This window comes from Thunnus maccoyii, chromosome 1 (genome assembly GCF_910596095.1).
Source record: "Thunnus maccoyii chromosome 1, fThuMac1.1, whole genome shotgun sequence".
Taxonomy (NCBI): domain Eukaryota; kingdom Metazoa; phylum Chordata; class Actinopteri; order Scombriformes; family Scombridae; genus Thunnus; species Thunnus maccoyii.
The window spans coordinates 10,504,811-10,522,423 of NC_056533.1; the positions used below are offsets into that span (position 1 = coordinate 10,504,811).

Below are 17,613 nucleotides of genomic sequence, written 5' to 3' on the forward strand. Positions count from 1 at the left end.
TGTGGACACAGGACTGCATGTGCTTGTGTGTTGTCACATCAGGACATGTTTCACATGAGCTCACTGCCATGTTTTCATGTCATTAGATACACATCTAATGGGGCTGTTATGAGGTCAATGTGTCTTGAGGGCCAAACTGCCCTTTTCAGTTTGCGCCTCTGTAATTACGTTAACATCAGATTTATCAGACATAAAACACAGGGGTAGACCATTGGTAGTTAATGAAGAACCAGGGCACAGCTTCTGTAACTTAACCGATCTGTCAGTAAAGCACTTGAGACGCAAAAAAAAAAAAAAATCACAAGATACGATCGGCTCTTATTATTCTTTACTAGTGTCTCCTGGTCAATAGAGTCAGGGTAAATTGAGGCCCATGAGTGGAGTGCTGGGTTGTCTATCTGCTCTGTCAGTTCTTGTGCCCTTCAATCAAGAGCATACAAAGTGACTCCCTTTCTCCTTGTAAACACACAATGATAAGGCAAGCAACCTCATAATCTCCTCTGATTCCAATGCCCCACTGCTCCACACATCATACACTTCTTTGAGGGTTCATTTCCATTTGGATTGAAGGCCCGGTTCAGGGATTTCTCCTGTCGTTTCAGCCAAATGCCTTCAGCGAAAGCAGGTGCATCATCTGTTTTCATCTGAGTAAACACCTTCTGCACAGTGTTTACTGACATAAATGTTTTGGTGTAATTGGTCCAATACAACGTTTATTAAAGTGCATTAAATGAAAGTGGGATAGTATCTAAATCGACAGGTTAATCATTTTTTTTAATAGTTCCTATCAAGTGAGTTTGATTTTGGCACAAAGGATGTTGTGTTTGAAGGAGTGCACTTAAACTGCTTTGAAAGTCACAACACAAGCATCTAATACTTGTTGCTGAAGTACTGTGTTCAGTTTACAGCTGTAAGGAGATGAAAAGTCAACCACTTTCTCTCTTTGACTCCTACAAGTTCTCATGCTTGGACTTAAAAACCAAGATTGAAGCATATTGAGTAAATGTATTTAAACATTTTTGATATTTTATGAGATATTCTAATTTTCTCTGCTCAAACATTCACAGATTCCTTGTATCGTGTTATTAATTTATGAAGCGATGCAGAATATAGAGCATTAAGCCCTGATCTATTTCTCCCACAAGGTGAATGGTTAATCAACAGGGAGCATTCTCCTCCATTCATTCTTTCATCAGCAGCATTTCCGTCTCCCATCCTCATCTCCACCCTGCCTTTTAACCTAAACAGCCTCTGAGCAAGCCTCCCTTTAAAACGGCTTGTGACCTTTGGGTGATGCTGAGCTCCCATCAGAGCTTATAATATCTCATTAGAATACAATAGCCAAGTAAAATCCAGCTACTATGGCTGTGCCAGGAGGATTTACCCAACATCCGCAGTGCCTGCCAAAAGCAGAAAATTGGAGTTCTCTATTCAAACCTCAAAAAAGGCTTCCACTCTTATACAGTACGACATGGCAGCATACACTCATCTGGCATCAATTGCCAGTTTTGTGCACGTGGTTTGTATTTTCTTTTTTATTATTATTAAGGCGTACTTCGTCAGATCCTAGAAGAAAAAGAAATCCTCCCTAACATATGGTGTTTGTTGGCACTTTTCAGGTAAACACTTTAAGGGTTTGTGTTTTCAGTACCAAAAGTTGAAATCAAAGTTTGTTCAGTTTTTGTTTTGTTTTTTGACAGTTAACTGTTGGCGGGTGGCTCTGGCCTGCATCCACTCATTCTTGAACCCAGTGGCCAAGCAGCCTCCCACCAACAGGCATTGATGCCTCAGACTGCACTTTGTGCTGTGGGAGCTGCATTAATTCAGTAAAGGGGATAAAAGAGACCTGCAAAGAGAGGAGGGAGAGAAAAAAGAGAGTCTTGTGAAGCAGATGGTCCCTTACAGTGTGAATGCATCTGCAGCTTGTGGAGTGGTAAAAAACAACACAGCGAGAAGGAGAGGGGAGAAAAGAGCTCCACAGGAGCAATGTCAACATTCTTACTTGATGATTTTTCAACTGACATGTCTGTTACACCCACTGATTATTTCACAGAAACATTCAAACACTTAGTTTATTTCAGAAGACATTTTGTGTTTCCTGATAAACATCCTAATAAAGGTAAGTGAGTAGCCATGTGTTGATTGCTGCAGCATGAACTGACATATAAATTTAACAGTACATCTATGTTTTTCATTTCTCAATACTTTCATACTGTCATCAGTGTTAAAGAGGTCTGCAAGGAAACAACTCAAGGTTCAGGAATATGTTATTCTCAAGTTTGGCAGTCTTTTGTGACAAGGAGAAATAAATGAAAGAAATATGACAAAAAGCTAATCTTGGTACTTGATAGCAAAAAGAGCTTTTCTCTCAACCTGAAGAGGGACCCTAAGAAGATTGCATCAATCATGTTTCTTTCTGTTCTCAGATTACTTTGATATATGCAGTGCAGCCAATCCTATTACTCCCCAACACAAAGGACCATTGAGTGTTCAGTGCTTTTCACCAGCTCAGCACTTTACATCCGTGTAGAGAATTATGATTCTGTATGATATCGTCAAGGTCAGGTTGTTAGTACCTTACCCCTTGCCCTTTATTGGATGTTCTAAATTTTGTCACGCCTGGCTTTGGGCCTGCTATCAGCTCACCCTTGAGAGTGACACTCCAGAGGAGATCTCCCCAAGCAGTTAGAGCGAAGTGCTAGTGGGCAGTCTGGGGAGAATATGCTTTTAGTGCAGAATAAATCAATCTGAAAGAGAGGCTTTAAATCAGGAAAGATGACACTGTCCCATTTTGCCTGGCTCCATCCATGTGGCATTAGTTTAAGGTCAACTTCATCGCCGAGCACAGAAACAGAAACATTGTCTTGGCAAAGGTGTTTTTATTCCCTGTAATTTTTAAAGATCGATAGAGGCAGTCAGGCACCCACAAAGCTCAGATGTTGACTCAGGGTCTATTTATAGCAGCTAGTGTGTTTGCTCTGTACCGACATGCAGTACCATTGAATCTTCAGTTGTCCTACGAGTTCAGGCTTGTTAGAGAAATAGGTGGTAGAGTTAATGACTCACTGACAAGATGGAGGTGCTAGGTTTGGCATTAGCAGTGTTGATGGTGGTGGTAGAAAACTTGACTAGTGAAGTGAGGAAATGAGGTCAGCGGCGCTTCCGCCACGAACGCTTCCAAGAGTTTGTTTATGAGTCACAGCTGTGAGTTAATGCAAAGTGAATAGGGGTTTCACAGAGTGCACTGCAAAATCCCAAACTGTAATATTAAACTCACATGGTGCGGAAGAGCAAGTAATCAATTACAAGCAAAATAAATTGGATGGCAGGCAAGGAAGGGATGGACAGCTTATGACATATTTATCAAGGCACAATCACCACAGAGGAATTTTGTAGCTCTGCTTGCACTGACTGACAGATGGAAAGTGCTGCCTCTTTAACAATTTCGCTGGGAGACAGGTTTTAAGGAAATGGGACCATGCAGTACATTTTGGGGAGGAGACTTGTGTTTCAAAGCTGAAAGGCATGTAATAAAGAATTCATCTTTTACCTGAAATGATAAAACGGAGAAAGAGGTTGAATTATGCATCTAATCCCAACGCATGCATTTCTAACTAACTCAGAATTGAAAATTGCTAAATAAAGCTGATGAATCCAAGACAATGAGCTCCTTCTCTGAGCCTGCACACCTTATGTCATATTAATTAGCACAGATACCACACACTGAGACAAAGTTGGTTGATAAAAAGTAAGAAGTCACATTTTTCACATTTCAGATTGCAGCTTGGTCCACTGACTTACACTGGGATATTAGCTTCCTCACTGACCAAACAATGCAGCTCCTCAGGCTATATGCTCCCTCTCTAAGATGCGACAGCCATGGAGAGGACAGCCACTGTGAGATATGTTTGTTTTTCTGGCCCACTGTGCATACTCGAAATGAATCACACAAATGTTTTTTAAAGAGATTAATTCCTCTTACAGTGTATTATTCATCAGGATTTTGAGGGCATCCTGGCTTATAATATAGCTTGTCATTTTCTCCAGCTGACTGAAGCACGGCTAAATTGTCCTGAATAATTCAGATTCAGGGGGCTGGTAAATAAAACAGCAGACGGGGCTGGCGTTTGCCTGGATGGAACAGACTGAAAGGACTCTTCAGTCTCCAGGTGAGGAGTCTGCTCCTCTTTCAGGAGCAGGGATGCAAGAGAAAAATGCACATTATTTAAGCTTGGAAACACCGGGCCTTCGTCCAACACAGGAAGCTACTGCAGGAGATGGAGGAGGGAGGGAGGGAGGAGCAGAGGACGAGCAGTTGGCAGCTCATAGTTGAGCCTGGAGAGGGAAACAAACAGTACCAGTGAACAGAAGGCAGGACCTCGGAGGAGAGGAGGGCTCGCAGGGCTGGACAGCACAGCATCAGAGCAAACAAAATCTGTAGTGGTGTATTGGAGACCTGGGGCGCAGTTTAGAAAAATGTCCTGACCTCATCTGAAATTTCATTTTGTTATTCATTTAAGAATATACAGCATATTCTCTTTTTAACCACTGATACCTATTCACAGGCTAAATGGCATGCACAGTCCAAAGTTAGACCATCATTCACCTTTATATATTGGCAAATTTGGAATCACCAGTCCATCTGACATTAAAATATTATAACCATGATCATTAAAATATAAATATATATGATATACATGTAGAAAACCCACAAAGAACCTATAAACCCATGCAGGAACTGAACTCTTGTCCTGCTGGTGTTCAGGTATTCCAGATCATTGACATGTTTGTCCATTTATACAACAGGTGCTCAAACTCTAGAAGAAAAAAGATTATCAAGTTTCAGACTGTGGTGCTTTCTCAGTGTGAACAGAAGTTGTACAAGACAGTCAAATGGGGAAGCACATGCGCAGACAAAATCCAGCACACCCTGAGGGAGGCTCAGTGAAGAGTCTGGTGTGTTTAGGCTACTTTCTATGCCGGCTCCAAATAAATTTTTAATCAACTTGAAAATTTGTGTCCCTGTGCATGCTCCCCAATTTGAATGTCTTGCTTGAATTTCTTGAGCTAAATTTTAAATGATCTAGGATTTGATATCTGACATTGACACTAAGGGGGGAGTTAAGTAGGTGGAGCGTCTAGCAGAGGTGGGAACACACAGAGGAAGCCTCATTTTTTCACTGTTCTTTGTATTGGAAACACTGAAACAGGTGTTTGAAAATGAGACTTTTAAACTGGCAAGCTTTTCAGTGAATGCATGGAAGATTAGGGAGTAAGCAAGTGATAGCTATTATCTTTGTTTTTTTGTTTTCTATTTCTTTCTGTTGTGATCACTTGGACTGATGTACAACCAGCCAGACTGGAGGCTGTTTCTTTGTGTGGTGGACTGTAGCTATTATTGATGGTCTGTAAAGATGTATCATGATGCCGTAAGGGATTGACCATGACAAGGCATGACACTTGAATACAAGTTCTGTCATTCATTCATTCATTCATTCATTCATTCAGAATAAAAATTAGCTTATCACCTTTCAAGTTAAAGAACTCATTCAGTCATCTAATGTTCCGCCTGCCTCCTTACTCGACTTGCTGATGTAAAATTGGGAAAGTCAACAAAGAAAATAATATGCCTTACTACAATTTTATATTGCATAATGATGAACATCTATTAAATGATTATGCACATGCACAATTAGTTTATAGGTTGATATTTATGTATTGGCCTATAATTAGTATTTAATAAGTTTAAAGTCCTTATATCTGCTTACAAACTACATTACAGTTTGTTTTCTAGTGTGTTATTAACATTTATTTATTGTTTTGGGGGAGGGGTTTAAAATCAAGTGTTGTGTAACTGATATACTGTAGGCACCATATGACAACGTACTCTATACAGTAGCTGGACTGTATCCTATATATACATACTATATATGGTATCCTGGGAAACATGGATTAATGGCCTATGGCATAATATAATTGTCTGATGGTAATAGGGCATAAATATTACTTTAGACAAGTAGGCATAGACATGATAATAGAGATGGAAATCAAATCTAATGGAGGCTAACTGAACCATCAGGGTGTGTTTCTTATGCACAGCATGATGAGATATGATTGCTAGGGCATGGTCTGCCATGTCGCGCCAGGTCTCTTATAAGGAATTCACTTAGAGTTATTGAAGAGGACTGTTTCCTATAGTGGATTATTGGCAGTGGACAAGAATCCCATCTCACATTTCAAGGAAGTGCTTCTTTGAAAACCATATGCTATACATTGTGTAACAAAGGTAACATTAAGTGCTGGATACAGCAGTACTGTGTTCCTAGCCAAATGTCATATGCTGTTTATGATGGGGTGAACTTGTAATATAACAGATTAGGAAAATAGGAGCGTATAAATGCAGAGGCAGATGATATTAGATTTGATGAGCACTTACCCCTGACTGCTGTTATGTGTGGTGTATTCTGTTAACATGGTTATATTTAAAAAGTTCTCATTTTTTTATAATAAGACTTCATTGATTCAGCAAGGGTATGAATGCTAAAAATAGAAATAAAACAGTACATTTCATATATTGCATAAATGGGTTACCCACAGGCCACACTTGTCCCCTTGAAGGTTCCTCCTGCCAAGGACATACCAGGAAATATCCAGAATGTCTTTACTTATGTCTCCACATGTGTACCAAAACAAACAGCAACACAGGGCAATTAATCACCTTTAATAATTAATATTAAAGCTGCATTGAGCAACATTTTTAACATTAATATTGAACTACATGAATCCCTGTGATGTGAAAGGGGTTGCTGGTACTGCCGATCCCACTGAGAATCAACATCCCTTTCAGTGCTGATGTGCCGGTCCAGTCATGAGATAAGCTGATAGTTTGTGATTGCTCATGCTAAGCCTTACAACGCACAGTTGTTAACAGGTGGGATCAGGTATCCCATATTGGCAGGCAGGTTGGACATCACAAAAGTTAGGCAATGTCAAGAAAAAGGTAGCAGCTCAAGTACACGTACAAAAACAAAAAACAAGGTTATTGGGGTTGAAATGGGGTTGGGGGTTTAGTATCTTGCTCAAGGACACAACATGTGGGCAGGAGGAATCCAGGATCGAACTGCTGACCCTGTGATTGATGACCCACTTTTCCATTTGAATTATGTCATGATTTCAGCTTGAAATGGCAGCTTGCAATTTCATTTGAATAGCAGCAACATTTTCCAGGCTTGTTTGGTGAACTCTTTTCAAAGTCACCCATTAAAATGAGTGCACAAGATATAACGTCTGATGTAATGTACCAGTCAGATGATGCAGTTCTACTGCTTTTGGTTCCTGCCTGCCTAGTACCAGTTGAGGGGGTTTGTATATCTACAGAGTTGCTTGAAAATAAAGGTACAGTAGTCTGGTTGCAGGTTGGGTTGTTTTTTTATCACTTACAGTATCTGCTTTCTTTGGGCTTGTTTGTGCAGATGCTTATCGCTCAGTACTCTAAATATACAGTGATAAGGCCACCAACAGATGGAGCTTAGATACATTTACAAAACAGCATACATACTGCAATGACAGCAAATAGACATAGCATGTGAGGTAGTCTAAATACCTTTCAGCCAGGATGATCATTGGTTCACAGAAAAGCCAGCAGAGACTCAACATAATGGAGAAATTAGTGACAATTATCTTTCTGCTTGAACATCTGCCGTGCTTTCATGTCTGTAACTGGTGAACCAAACCATCCGTTCCAGTTTCAACTAGTTCCTCATTACTAACTAAAGAAAATTGTAATTACCGATGAATCAGAATGGCTTTTAAAAGACCCCCAAGCCATCAAATTAAAGTTATATAAGTTAGAGGTATCCTAGTCCTTTTTCCTGTCTGCAAGCACCTTCTACTGAAATCCGGTGTGAGTATAAACTCAGAGGAGTTCTTATTTCATTAGCAGCTGGGTTCTGTGAGCATCCCCAGTATAATACAGGCTTTGCAGTCCCCCAGGAGCATCCAGAGTGGCTGTGCCAAAAGTCAGGAAATGAATCACCATCTCTCGCTCTAATCCGTACTACCACCTTCACATGAGAGAAGTGAGAGACTACAGCTCAAATCCTCATGTGGGAAAGTACATGCACACACCCATGTCTGAGCCATTCTCCATTGTAAATATGCAGCAGACAATGGATTAGGGTTTGTTAGCGTCCTCCATGGACGCCACCCCACAAGCCATCCAGAGCCTCCAGAGGCAGTCACTCACCATTACCCAGCCTAATCACTGAACATGCTGCTGTCTCCCATTAATGGACTGACAGTGTTGGGCGGCATCTGGGATGTGAGTTGAGTGGCACACGGGCTGCTTGACTGAGCACCTTATTGGTCCGTCAGTGCAGAGAGCTGTTTAGTGTTGTGTTGCGTGATCTAATGAGATATCTTGCCTTGTAGTCAACGCGTGAGGAAAAGGGGCTGTTGCTAACGCTGAGATGAGCACCGCTGGGAAGACACTAGCCGCCTCGGATTTGGCAGTAGATGGTGATATCTCTCTTTCTTCAGGCCTGTTATCATTGTAGATTAATTGGAGCACTTTATGATACTGTGCAAAAATTACTTATCCAAAGTAACAGTGAATGTACATTTACATTTAACCTTGTTGATTTGGTAAAGACAGACATCACCTGATAATACAATTTTATGGAATTTGTTTTTTTAGCACAAACTTTGGCTTTACTAAATTTGACAAATTTTACACTACTCTGTTTGGGGAACTGGTGATTTCAGCAATTTCATTATCCCACATGAATGTATCTCACAAAATGCAGAGCTGTGGGAGTAATTAATTACATAAGATCCTAATACCAACAACAATGTGACTCTAAAAAAGACAAATAAATGAATAAATTATAAATTAAATAATTGAATGATATGTAAATCTCCAAGGATGTTTTTCATCTCTCTGCATCTAAACCACATGAGCTTATAGACCAAGGCTTGGTAGTAATCGAGATCATGTAGGGAATTGATAGACAGTTTCCTTTGATTCACTCACAGTTTATGAATTTCATGCAATACCTTTGTATGCTGTGAAAGTACAATAAACTGAAAATGGTTTACCACAGCATTTTACTTCTCTAAGATCGGAGTAAAAAAAAGCTTTCCAGGCATATGGGGCTTCCAGGCTTGTGTGAATGGACCCTCAGCAATCTGCTCACAAGAATAAAATAGAATGTAATAGTAAAAAATATTAAGTCTATACAACATTACTCCTACTTCACTGATACACCACACTCAGATAAAATCAGCCAGGCAGCCAGTCAATATGATGATTTAGTATGTGTTGCTATTGAGACTGCATGTATTGAACACAGGAATATCTGCAGTCAGCCCTACTTTCATTTCTGGCATTGACATGTTTGAGCTGGTCCCTGCCTGTCAATAATTGAAATGTTCTCTCCAAAACATCTTTTCCAAACATCTCTTAATAAGGCACCCTGTGGCAATGTGCACTCTGTCAGAGGAAAAAGAGATTGTCAAGATTTTTCTGTCTTCTTCTATGCTCAGAAAGCCATAGTAAAGGTGAAAGATTGAAACAGAATTTTGCTACTGACCTACAAATTAACAGTCCAGCTAGAACCATACAGAGCCATTCCTCATAGTGCCTTTCATGGTAATTAGCAGAATCATTCTTAAAGCTTTGAAGTTTCCATGTAGAATCCATCCAGAATAAAGATTCTACGGAGAACCCTCAAAATGTTGGTGAAATCTCAATACATCCCTTGTATATCCCTTGTATATTCTCTGTTATGCAAGGTTTCTCTTCTTACACAAGCGCTTCAACAAAAATCCCAGTTTATTCAACTGAAAACAGAAAAGCCAAGGATCACATACATTGACCAAATCCAAAAATCAGAGTTTGTTTTGATCCAATATGAATCCATTTTTACTGTTTCACAAAAACTGACAGTTACATTTCTTCTTGCCTTCATGTTTTAATTTTTTTTTTTTTTTTTTTCAAATTTGACCTTTTAAGAAATTGACAGCTGTATCTGTGTGTGTAGATAAGTATAAATACCACTTCCATGGCAAGAGCAAGCTTGGTTTATGGAAAATGTGGTCCTCATTTAGAAAAATACAAAATGCTCCAGAAAACCTTTCACAAAGCAGGAACAAAAATAAAAGAACCACCGACACTGACTTGGTTGACTTGTTACTGGCGTTCGATGTGGCAGGCTGTGTGGGTGTGTTTGAAAATGAAGATCACCTCACACCCACACACACACACACACACACACACACACCTTGGGGGCTGGGCCATGGATCATCTTAGACCATGAAGGTGAGTGCAGTGAGGTGAACAAGAGAGAAAAAAAAAACATCTGTGAAAGCTTCTGCAATGTTTTATACACAATGTTTCAATCCAACAATCAAACCAGAATCTAAATCTACACATTCTCCACTCCACCCCTACACACACACTCATATTCTCCAGCTCAATCAAATGTTCTTTCATCTCGACACACACACACAAAAACATCTGAAGATTATCCACCATAGACTGAGCACTGCACAGTCAAGCTCCAGGCTCAATGTTCACACAACGCTCAGTTAAAACTGTTTTACTACAAACTAGTGGTATGTAAATATGCCTGGTGTAAATAGTCTTGAGTAGGAATTAAAATCCCATTAAGTCAAATGGGTTGTTGACCTTCCCTCTGTTAGGGAAAATTATGCAAGCAGTGAACTCTTAAAACTATTATGTAAAACTGCTTCTTCCCCATGTAATTTTCAGCAGATATTCAACTGCAAATATGAATCATTACTCACCCTTGTGGATTAAAAAAAATCAGAAATCCTTATATCACTGCCATGAAATTATTATTCAGGGTTGTCACATCATACAGTACATCTACATTTGCTGTTACTGAATGTAAGTTTCAGGGAGCAGGTTTAGACAGAGAGATCAAAATGAATCCTGCTGAGGATATTAAATTATAAGGATATTAAAACAGCTCTTGGGGGGTGGGGTGGGGGGGTGGGGGTACTGTCTATGGACCAAAGGATTTTAATAACAATAAAATATTGCTTTGGTGGATATTCATAATAAAAATGGTATGATCTTTTCAGGCTGCTTATTCTCATTTTGAGAATTATTTATTGGTTTCTGGCACGTTGCAGCTCAATGAAGTGGCATTTTGAAACTGAGCTTGTCTTTTTCATCCAGCTATCTAATTTACATACAAAGAGTAGCTGTCTTTTCAACTGGAGAAGGCTCAATAACATTAAACCTTGTGTACAGTCTGAATCTTTTCATATAGTGCATTCCTACATGAGATTATGATCCTCTAAATGTTTTAGTTTGACAACAGAAGGTCAGCATAAACCTATTTATATGTAAAAACCATAGGCAGTTGTGAAATGTCTAAAAACATGCTTTAAATTCATTGTGTCCACTTTTCTCAGCAAAATATGGTTTATGTTGCACCCTAACAACACTGCCCTCTCTCCCTCAACCCCTGGCTTCTCAAACACCATGGCCTTTGTACCAGCAGGAAAGGTACCAAAGAGGTCAGCTGCAAGAAAAGAATCAATCCTACTGGATACAGCCTTCAATTGGAAGATGAAGGTTGATCTTGAGCAGAAGCTCACCTTCAAAAGGAAACTCAGACTCTACTAATCCTCTTGAAGTTTTGCTGCTGGAAGTTATGTTTTACAGTCTGCATAAATGAGAGTGAATCATTGTCAGAAGAAACCTGGACTCAAGTGATCCTCCAGAAGTTAGGTTATGATTTACAGTCCACGTAAACAGGACTGAATCATTGACAGAAGAAAATCGGGCTCGACTGATCTTCTTGAAGTTCTGTTGCTGTGTGGGCCTATCAACGAAACACCAAGGAGAGAGGGTGCCCACCTGAAGATCTCAGTCAAGCATTTACCCCCTATCACCACTCAAGGAATGATTCCCAATTACAATACAGGATTGTAAAACCAAGTCCTATGAGCTCAACAGCAGTAGAGCAGAAATTTACCTACAAATTCTGAATTGAAACTCACTATTCCTCACTTCAGCCCTGCATTGCTTGCTTGCTTTAATACAGTCCATGATGGATGGATGGATGGATGGATGGATAGATAGATAGATAGATCCTTAAGGAGGAAATTCTTTTTCACAGTAGGTGCATATAAACAAGTAAGTTATACAGGATTACAGGGACACTTAATTACAGGGTTCACAAAACAGAGACAAAGACATGGATTGACACTCTACACACCACAGACTGGATTTCTTGTAACTTGGGAGGAAGTTATTTATTTAAAGCTCATATGGCTGTAGGACCAAAGCTATTGCTAAAACGGGCCTTTCTGCACATGGGTAGTCTATACATGTGGCCAGAAGGAAGGGGGGTAAAGTGCTGGTAGAGTGGGTGGTCTGGGTCATGTGTGATTGTGAGTGCTTTGCGGATCAAGATTATGCTGCAATCACATCATGTGAGATGGGAGATAGAGTAGCAATAGGAGCATTTCCAGATGTTTAAAATTACACAGAATGACCTAAAATGATGGATGTAATTTGCACACTGAATGAATAATCTATCATTGCGTTCTACTTAAAACCTTCAAATCCCATTACAGCCTTTGTGTAGCCTGAGGTCTTCTGTCAGGAGTCCCTTGTCTTTTTCAGAGTTAAGGCTAAAGACTAGATGGGGCTCTCAGACCACCTGTCTGTGAGAACCAAGGCCAACTAAGTCACCAGTTATGTTTGCAAGGACGGTGTAGTTCAAATATCATCCCAATCCAGACAATAGTGTGAATAAGAAATTGAAACAGACATCATTTATTGAACATCTTAACCCCAAATGCATCATAGCTGGAGTGAGCATTATTAAACTGAGATATATGGAGTCACTGTGTTGGTGATTTTGAAAAGGGTCCAGTAAATCAGCTTATTAGTGTGTTATTGTTGCACTCAGCAAGAAATATAAACAACACATCTGATAACTGAGTGTAGACAAACAGGTGCACATCAGCTATGTTTTGACATGTAGTTGAAAAAGTAAGTTTAACGGTCATAGAGGAGCATTTCAATCAACACAGTTTTGAGTTAGAAAAAGGTCACATCACATATTAAGATGGCTGCTGTTGGCTAGCTAGAATAAGTTCTATCTCACACAGGCTCCGCCCTCTACTGAACTCTATGGGTAATACTCTCCTCCAATCACTCACACGCAATCACCCACTGAAATTTGCATCTGCATAGCCAGCCAATCAGGACACACCTTCCGATTACGTGTGTCTCACACAATAGATAAGGCAGCGCCTCGCTGCAGTTCCCATCCTCTTCTCTTCAGCAGCGTGAATCAGCTCACTGATCTTACTTCTCCACGGATGGAGTTACTGCTCCAAGCCTGTTGCTGCCCATCATGCCCCGCTCTCACTGCTCCCACCGCTGCCGGGCATCTCTTCTACTTTGAGTGCCTTGGACAGGACCACGCAAAGAGTGGCATGATCCAGCCACCATTCTGCTTACACTGCCAGGCACTTTCTCCAACTCAACACCGGCAACAGTGGGACCATTTTCGGCTGTGTGATGTCTCACTCTGCTGCAATGACCGCAAACTAGAGCTCGAGATTGATCTCTGTAGGTAAGATGAGTTCAGCACTCTGGCCACCTGCTGCCACCGCTGGTGCCGGACGCCTTAGCTGAGACTCACCAGACGATGACAACAACATCCCATCTGTGTCTACAACATCACTGACCTTCAGAAATCCGCTGCCTACTTCAGTTCGGCGTAATTTCCCGAAGGTTATGGCCATGGTGGTGAAGCATGTAGGGCTCTCTCTGCGCGCCTCCCCATCCTGCCCAGACACAGTGCATCCCCACAACGCCACGGAGCACCATCAGCCCCCACTGCCTCAGCCATCTCCCAGACCACCTCAGTGCTGCAGCACCGGCACTCCCGCAACCACAAAGCAGCCCATGCTTGAGCAAAGAGTGCCGTCAGACCCCCACAGAAGCTGGCATATGCATGGGGAAAGTCAGCAGTGCCGAAATGACTGTCAGCGGGAGGAAGTGTCACATCGGCGTGGGCCATGTTCACCACCCCTTCCACCACTGTTCATGTTCATGTTCACTGTGTTCTGCACACTCTCTTAAAAATGTTTTAATGAAAACAAATTAAATTTTCCAAAGAGTACAATCCTCCAACCTCCCCTTTTCCACCTCTCTGGCCTTCCTGGGATGATAGCAGCTTAGGCAACATCATCCAGCTGGTCACAGAGGCTACGTAATGCAGAAAGCACTTGCTCAGCTGGCGCCCCTGCCTCTCTTCCCTCTGTCAGAGAAGCAGACAGCAGGCGGCCTCATTCAGCTGCAGGCAGTGCTAGCTGAAAAAAGCTCAGCACTGAGCTCAACCATGAGCACTATGTTAGGCGCAATGTGGTGAGAAAGAAACACGTCCCACCCCACATAGTGACACTCTAAAGCAGATCTGTCTCTTGCTGCTCTCACTGGTACCATTATTTATCTGACCAGCCAGCGCCGCTCATCTCCCTGGATAACGGTGAGGTAGTGAGCAGCATTATATCCTCACGTAGGAACAACATAAGCATGAGGGTCTTCTTTTACTAAGACGACCTCATTGTCATGGCCAGGTCCAGAGAGGGCCATTTCCCACATAGCCAAGTTGGTGCTGCACCTAACCCAGTTAGGTTTTGCCATCAAATGGAAGAAGAGCACCCCCTAGCCACACCAGCAGGTGGAGTATCTGTTGTGCTTGACTCGGTCAGTCTGCGGGCTGTTCTGTTGGAACCCAGACTGACAGCCCTTCATCAGGCAGTCCTCAGACTGCAGCGGGGACTGGCAGTGACAGCTTTGATGGTCATGCAGGTGTTGGGGCTCATAGCGGTGGGCCATCCAGTTGTTCCACTGGGGTTCCTGTAAATGCACTGCCTGCAATGGTGGTTTGCCAGCCTGCACTTGGATCCCAGGAGGCACAAGCACCGCTTGGTGAACATTGCCCCATCAACACAGGAGGACCTGCATTATTGGGCATCCCCTCATCATCTGTTGATGGGATCACCGCTGGATCGAGTGATTTCCTAAATAGCGGTGTTCACAGATGCATCCCTGACAGGATGGGGGGCACCTGTCTAGGGAGAGCAATAGGTGGTGTATGGGCCTTCGAGGGAAAACCAACACATCAACTTCCTCAAAATTCAGGCAGTGCTTCTGGGTCGCCAACACTTCCTAACTCTGGTTCAGGGGAGACATGTGTTGGTGAGAACCTCATGTCAAGAGGCAGCCCTCTGGCAGATGAGTGGGTGCATCCTGAGGTGTGGCAGCAGATTTGGAACTGGTTTGGGAGAGCAGAAGTGGACCTGTTCGCCAGTCGAAACAACACCCACTGCCCACTGTGGTTTTCCCTGATGTTGCAGGATGATCCACTCATGGGGATGGATGCGTTTGCACAGGCACCATGGCCAAGGAGATTGTTTTACGCCTTTCCTCCTCTTCATCTCATCCCCCCTCTGCTGGAGAGAGTGAGACAAGAGAGACTGTTGGTCATCCCAATAGCCCTGAACCGCCATTTGGTGCCATGGTACGCAGAGATGACCCAGATGTTGGCAGGCCAGCCCTGGTCCATTCCCCAAGTGTGGGGGCCCCTGCCCCAGGAGGGACCCCACAGGCGGGCGCGATAGGCATGCTGCCCATGTTGGGCCAACCTCTACAGGCTTTGTTCCTGAGAGTGACAGGCTGATGTGGGCTGGGATTGTCTGCACAGGTGGTGCAGATCATCCAAGCAGCAAGAGCAGGCTCCACCATTGCTTACTACAAAGCTAAGTGGTTGGGATTCCAATGCTGGTGTGAGGAAAGGAGACTGGACCCCCTCACATGTGCAGTGGGAGAGGTCCTCTCCTTTCTACAATATCTGGTGGAAAAGGGGCTGTCTCATGCCACTGTTAAAGTGTATGCAGCAGCTGTTTCCTCCTGTCATGAGGGTTATGGCAACAGGCCTGTCTTTGCCCACCCGCTTTTGAAACGTTTCTTTCAGGGGGTTAAGAGACAACAGCCAGTGATGCATGTCTCCGCCCCCCTGTGGGAACTGCTATTGGTTCTCAAGGCCTTAGTGAGTGATCCCTATGAGCCTCTGGAGCTTGCTTGTGCTGACCTCAACTGAGAGAGTGAGTGAATTGTGCACCCTGTTGGTTCACCCCAGCTGTTTGCTGCTTTGTGGTTACCACAGTGGTGCTTCTCTCAGACCCACATTAGAAGTTCATTTAGGTCAAGAACTATTCAGCTAGAGGCATTTGTCCTCCAATCCATGGGGACACCAGGGAGGTAAAACTGCACCTCTTGTGCCCAGTGCGTGCGTTGGCATGTTATGTTGAATGCATGCAGCCTCCCCCAGGCGCAGGGCGAACATTCATCATGCTCCACCTACTGTACCCATAGAGTCCAGTAGAGGGCAGAGCCTGTGTGAGATAGAACAAAGGTTACGATAATGTAACCCTCGTTCTGTAAGAACCTATGGACCCTGCCACTCCTATGCCGTCCACTGAAGTAGTTTTGGGATGGGAACTGCAGTGACGCCATGCCTTATATACTGTATGAGACACATGTAATCAGGAGGCATGTCCTAATTGGCCGGCTACGTACATGCAAATTTAAGTAGGCAATTGCATGAGTGTGACTGGAGGAGAGTATTACCCATAGAGTCGAGTAGAGGGCTCTGCCTGTGTTTATAGAACTAGGCTTACAATATCGTAACCTTCGTTTAGTCATATCACTGAGTTGCCCTGCCTACCAGGTAATGCAATTACTCCTTCACTAAATGTCAAAGAAGTGAGATCTTTTTTCAGGTGTCTTTTCTGCTACAGTGGTTCCTCATGAAACATAGGTGCTTCAATAACACAGCACCATGTTTTACCCAGACTGCTGCTTTTTCTTCCAATATAACACAGATGCACAATAACACAACAGTTTTCAGTGCTTACTACAGTTATATTCTAGGTAATGGTACATTGTTGCATTGTTAGTGTTGACATGTTTTGTTTTGCTAATAATTATAAAGATATGCCAGGGAAAGTAGAATGCATTTAGATATACAGTACTGCTGTCACATTAGCTTTCAGTTCTTTATGTGTGATTTAAGATTTCCTTCCAACTATGTTTTGTTTCCCTCCACATACTCCTGTGTGTGTCCCAATAAATAGCAAGTGTACAGCTTTGAAAAAACCCACACAAATAGGACGAATTTCTTTTCTATGACTGAGAATCAGCAGACTCTCATTTCATTTGCCAAGCAGGATAGCACCTATCAATTGGTCAGTCATGTGCAACCACACCATGACAAGTTTTCAAAGGCTGAGTCAAATCCAACTTTGCCTGAGAGGGTCTACAGGCGGGTCCATGCCTGACACAAATACCAACACAGCAGTTTCATTAGAATGAACCCACTTGCTGCTCATCTGTCTACACAGCTCCTTAAGCACCTGCCTGACTCTCTGAGAATTATTATCTTTATTTGCTTATCACCTCTGGGTTGCAATCGCTTATTAAGTGAAAACATCAGGTTCAATGTAATAATTTGTTGTCAGTGCTGTCTATGATTGGATGGATTGACAATACTTGGG

The 17,613-nt window shown here is 42.4% G+C and overlaps 1 protein-coding gene across 2 annotated transcripts in view; it reads left to right on the plus strand.

Moving 5' to 3' along the window:
• The window catches only part of LOC121904251 (carbohydrate sulfotransferase 8-like), a 129,282-nt gene that overhangs the window by 77,425 nt on the left and 34,244 nt on the right, over nt 1–17,613 (plus strand). The window lies entirely within an intron of this gene.